The following is a 6021-nucleotide window of genomic DNA, read 5'->3' as shown; positions in this document are numbered from 1 at the left end:
TATGGAGACTTTAGGGGTGGGTGAGCAGGAGGGCACTATGAGATACCTGGGAGTTCCGATCTCAGGCCGGCGGCTGCGAGGCAGGGACTGCTGTTCACTTGAGCTCAGCATCAGGCAGAGGTTGGAGGGCTGGCAGATGCACTCCCTGTCTATGATGGGCAGGATCACTTTGGTACGGTCAGTCCTCTCTTCGATTCCTATATATTTACTTTCCAATTGCTTCATTCCAGTGTCGGTTTTGAAGCCCATTGAGCAGCTTATTAGAAACTTCATATGGAGAAGGCATGGTGGCAGAGGTGGCATCCATTTGTTAGCATGGGAGGTGGTGTGTCAGCCCACCAGGTTTGGGGGCCTGGGGTTGCAGTCTTTGTTGGATAGGCGAGAGGTGTTGGCAGCCCGACATGTCGCGAGATTTGTTCTGGAGCCTAGCAGTATGTGGTCCTCGTTGATGAGGGCGAAGTATGGGGTGTTGGTGCCTGGAGTGAGAGCCACTCGCTATCATTCTCCGGTTTGGAGGGAGATGTGTGCCAGGGCTATGTTGGTCATTCAGGAGATTAGATGGGCTATTGGTGACGGTCGCTCTATTGATGTGTTGGAAGACTGCTGGGTGACTGCACAGCCGCTCAGTCGTCTGCCGACCTTGGTGGATTCGGGACGATTGGCGGGCCATACGGTTAGTGACCTGCTGATCTCTGAGGAGGGCCGATGGAGGGAGGAGATGATTAGGGAGGCCTTTGGGACGCACTTGGCGGAGATGGTTCTAGCCCTCCCGGTGCCGATGCGAGGGGAGACTGACAGGTTGGTGTGGGCGCCGACGGAGCGAACGCAGGTTCGCGCTAGGGATCTACAGGCTTTGTTCAGGGTGGAGCCAGCTCGGCAGCTAGAGGGAGGGTGGATTTGGAGGATGCGGACCCATCCGCGAGTGGCGCTCTTTTTCTGGAAGGTGGCCTGGGGCTGCCTTCCAACTAGGAGCGTGCTAGTTCGGCGGGGCATGCGGATCTCGCAATGCTGCGAGGTGTGCACGGTCAGTGAGGAGACTATTGGGCACGTTCTTCTGCAGTGTCCCAGGGCTAGGGAGATTTGGAGGAGGTCACCTGTTCCTCTTCCCCTGTCGGTTGTGTCGGTACAGGATCTGCTGCAGTTGGTGAGAGACTCTTTCCGGCAGCCTAGTTCTGTTGAGGTAGGGGTTCTCAGAGCATACCTGGCCTATCACATTTGGTTGGACAGGAATGCGGTTTTGTTTGAGGGCAGGAGATCCTCGCCGAGGTTGGTGGTGTTTAGAGCAGTGCTTCAGGCTAGAGAGGTGATCTCATGCGCTGCTACGGGTTCTCTTGGGACGGCCGGGGACATCTGGGGCACTCGTCTCGCTTTTACAGCGCCCAGGTTTGCTTTTGTTTCTTGGGTGCCCCCACCCCCTGGTTTTCTCAAGATGAATTTTGATGGCAGTGTGGCGGCAGATAGGAGGTCTGGAGGGGTTGGTTTTGTGATCAGAGACTATCATGGCAGCTTGGTTGCAGCAGGGGGTCGTCATGTACCAGGTCTTACTGTAGTTGGGGCAGAGCTTCGAGCTGCCTGGGAGGGGATTACCTATACGAGACGGGTGCTCGGTGCGGAGCGGGTGCACATTGAGGGAGACTCATCGACGGTGATCGAGTGGATTCGGTGTGCTGACCGGTATGGGGATGGTCACCCACTTATTTGCGATACTCGCAAGCTGGTTGCTGAGCTAGGCGAGCATCAGGTTGCACATGTTTTTCGGGAGGCGAACAGGGCTGCAGACTGGGTCGCCTCCTATGTTGCACGACATTCCGGGGAGTTCTTGTGGACATCCAGAGCAGAGCTCCCGCCCCCTTTGTACTCTTTACTTTCTTTTGACTTGGCAGGATGTACTCAGGTTAGAGCTATATGAATTGCCGTTTTCAACAAAAAAAAAAAAAAAATATATGCGATATTTAAAGTTTCTATTGGGTCGTTCGTCAAGACCGCTCTGTTACGCCGCCGGTACACCGGGCGTAGACATGGTGGTAGGGCCCACGGGAATGACACGGGTGCTGGTTTGGTGGTCCGAGGCTGGGCGAGGGAAGGTGCGAGACTGCGAGCGCGTGTGGGCGCCTAAATGAGAGTATGGAGCCCAAGCACGAGACCAAGAAAGCTACATGCCCCGTGGCATGACGTGAATGGTACGGTGCGACTAGCTGGCGGGGTCATGTTGTGATCCGCCGTGCTCCGCGTCAAACGTGACGGCTGACTTTTCTGGTACTAGATTTGGGTCCCGAAGCATTTTGCCAGGAATAGCTGAGTGGGAACCCGCGCAGGGTGGGTGCCGGTCCATCGGATGATCAGACGGTTGCCAGGGCGTCCGGCTGCTTGCACCATCCGGATATGATATTTCAGCTCGGTTTACGGCTGATGATGAAGTTTTCCTGGCTGATTAAGGATTTCTTTAGTTGCAGAAAAAGATTATATAATGTTTCAAAATGTTAACTTTTTCAGCAAAATGATGGTATACTTTGAAAATATTATTTCTAGCTCTACCATTTTTTATTTTTATTTTTACAAAAAAGTTATAAGTTCCTCGAGACAAAACAGATTGCCGATTGGATGATCTTGAACCGAATATTGAAGACGCTTGTTTGTAAATAGATGCTTCGAAGCTTGGCTTGGCTTCTTCTAAATCAAATAGATTTGGAATCGTACTAGGTTGGGTCGATCGTGATTAGTATTGTTCACTTACTGCCTTATATACAGGAGCAAGTTTGGCATAAATAGGCATGTTAAAAGGGAGAACCATGAGATGGATGGTTATTGTTTTGTTGATAATTTATTTCATACAGAATCAATAAATATGATCCATGTTTTAATTAATAATATATCTTTCTATAATTATTATTAATTTTTAAAGTGGGATCATTGGCTGGCATATATCACTGTCACACAAAAGAATGTTAAAGGATTTGGAGCACATGTTGGGTCTACTGTTGCTTAATATCTAATATGATGGATGGCAAGCCATTCCGCTCGATTGAGTTGAAGGATTGTAGTATAGTGTTCGAGCTGTTCTGCAACTACAGAAAACGATTAAAGAATCATTGTAATATTTCTTACTGAGGATCCTCCGATGCTTAAGTCAGGCAGAGTTTTGAGATGAAACAAAATAGATGAAAGAGAGATAAAAGTATGAGAATATGGTATTCGGATTTTTCTTCATATCTCGAGGTTTTTGTGTATGGTACTTATAGAATAGATGATGTGAATCTACATGATTAGAATCGTGCGATTTGCGGATGAGCAGTTGAGTTATTTTTATATTCGTTAATCGAAGCGATTAGGATATTTTTTTAGGTACATCGTGATTAAGCACTTTCCTAATCTGCTAGTCAATTATAATATATTTTTTAGGCATTTTGGAATCGCACCGAGTTGTAACCGATCAAGCTGATTGTTCGAAGATTTGAACAACCATTAATTTTGTTAGACATGTGTCGCCATCTGGTTGGCGGGCTGAGTTATTAGATGAGATTTTAGGAATGCTAAATCTGAGCCATATCAGGGTCTATTCTTTCCATGATTTTCATAATAATTGAACTTTTAGATCTTCATTTATTTTTCCATATGAAAACTTACAATGATGACGAGCTTCTAGATTATACAACCAAAGTGCAATAGAGAATTTGTGTTGTATATGTTTAAAGGTTCAAAGCTTGTAAAAAAACTTTTGAACATTTTTTTTTTATGTGTGTAAGCACTCACAAGAGAAAAGGGGATGATTACTCCCCTACTATAAGTATAATCTAGTCATCCATTTAGGCTAGATTGAGCAAAGCACAAAAGAGAATTGAAGAATTGAAAACTATTTGCAAGTAGTTTTATATGAAGCTTCCTCTCCAGCTAACTAGTGCACCTGATACTACTTTACACGAGTCTTGTTTAAATTGGCATGTAGTTCTAGGTATTTGAGCATCAACATATTTGTGAGAGGTGCTTGAACTGGTACGAATAATATTTGGGATGCATGAAGCTCTTGATAGTTATGATTTTGCTAAAACAGCTTAAAATGGCTACGATTTTGCATGCATGATGCATATGCAAATAAATTTCAATGGCTGCAATGTCTCACTGAAAGGCAATTGAAAGCAAATATGGAGCTTTTGTGCGAAGCAGGGTATGCAAGATATACAACAAAGAAAGTCTTCTTTGTAAGTGGGTCCAGCCCACTTGGGGAGGCCCAATAGCCAATTAGGCCTTTAAGCCTTTTTATGTGCAGGACTATATATATATATGGGCACGTGAAGAGAAAAAAAAAGGAGGCTTGCGGCTGATGAAATAAAAACAAAGAGGTTGCGGCTGAGAAACAAAAACAAAAAGTAAAAGAAAGAAGAGCAGTGCACGGCAGAGAGAGAAAGAAAGAAAAAAGAGGAGAGCGCGAACAGAAAATCTAAAGTTTTGTGCATGCCGTATAGAAAAAAAAGAAACAAGTTCTTTTTATTATCCTTTTTTCTTGGGTGTGGTTTTCACACGGTGATTTAACAAATTAGGTTTCTATTTAAGAGTTGTATTGGATGCTATATGGAGTTGTAGTATTCATTATTAGGGATCTAATTACATTCTTGGGTTCATCACACTGTGGTAGTTTGGGTGAAATCATTGTTACTCTTAGGAAGGTGATATTAGAGTTTTTCTAATTTGTTGAAGACTCAAGTTTTGGGCATAAATTTGAGTACTGTAAACTTTATATTTATTATAGTGGATTGATCGGATTTGCCCCGTAGTTTTTTACCCTCTACACTAGAGGATTTTTCACGTAAATTTGATGTGTTTTCTTTCTACTCTTCAGGTGTTTGATATATTGCCTGTGTGAATATTGCTTCTAGTTGGTTTTGGTTTTGGCCTAGTTTATTCCGCAATATCTCTGTTTTGGACCCAACAAGTGGTATCAGAGCCGAGGTTATATGGGTGTGGAGATATTGTGCAAGTAGATGGAGAATTCTTTGGGTACCATGATGAAACTTGGTGCTTCTAATTATTCTATTTGGAAGCCTATGATGGAGGATATCCTTTACTGTAAAAATTTACATGAGCTCATTGAAGGTGCTAATACTAAGCCAAAAGACATTAGTGACAATGATTGGAAGAAGATGCACAGAAAAGCTATTGGGTATATCAGACAGTGGATTGATCTGAGTGTGTTCCATCATGTATCTCAAGAGACAGATGCCTATAGTCTTTGGATGAAGTTAGAGGGTCTCTATGAGAGGAACACAGCCCAGAACAAAGCCTTTGTAATTAGGAGGCTTGTGAATTTGAAGCTGAAAGAGGAAAAATATGTTGCTGAGCATTTGAATGAGTTTCAAGACTTGGTGAATTAGTTGGCCACAACGAAGATAGTGCTAGATGATGAGTTGCAGGTATTATTGCTGTTGAGTTCATTGCTTGACAGTTGGAAGACTTTGGTGGTGTCACTTAGCAACTCTGCTCCTGATAGGGTACTACAACTTACTCTGGTGAAAGATAGCTTGTTTAATGAAGAAACAAGGAGAAGAGACATGGGTAAGGACAATGCATAGGCTCTTGTTATAGAAAATAGGGGAAGAGATAAGAGCAGAGATTTTAAAGGACGTGGTACTTCCAGAAGTCAGTCTAGTACAAGAGAAAAAATCAAATACTTCTATTGTAATAAGGAGGGTCATATGAAGAAACACTACAAGGCTTGAAAAAAGAAATTGAAAGAGGAAAGAATCAGAAGAAGGCCAACAATGAAGATACCACTGCTTGTGTTTCAGATGAAGCAGTGGCAGTTCTCTGTGTAGTAGAGGACCAGTGTTGTCATGTTACAGATCCCGATGTGTAGTGGGTAATTGACTCAGCATGTTCCTGTCATATCACTCCAAGGAGAGAGCTCTTCACTACTTATAGAGCAGGTAATTTTGGTAGGGTGAAGATGGAAAATGATAGTTATGCTGATATTGTGAGAATTGGTAATATCTGTTTTGTTACCAATGTTGGATGCTCCTTTACACTTAA

Source organism: Phoenix dactylifera, chromosome 4 (assembly GCF_009389715.1).
Source record: "Phoenix dactylifera cultivar Barhee BC4 chromosome 4, palm_55x_up_171113_PBpolish2nd_filt_p, whole genome shotgun sequence".
Classification (NCBI taxonomy): domain Eukaryota; kingdom Viridiplantae; phylum Streptophyta; class Magnoliopsida; order Arecales; family Arecaceae; genus Phoenix; species Phoenix dactylifera.
Note: the sequence above shows the minus strand (reverse complement) of the source record.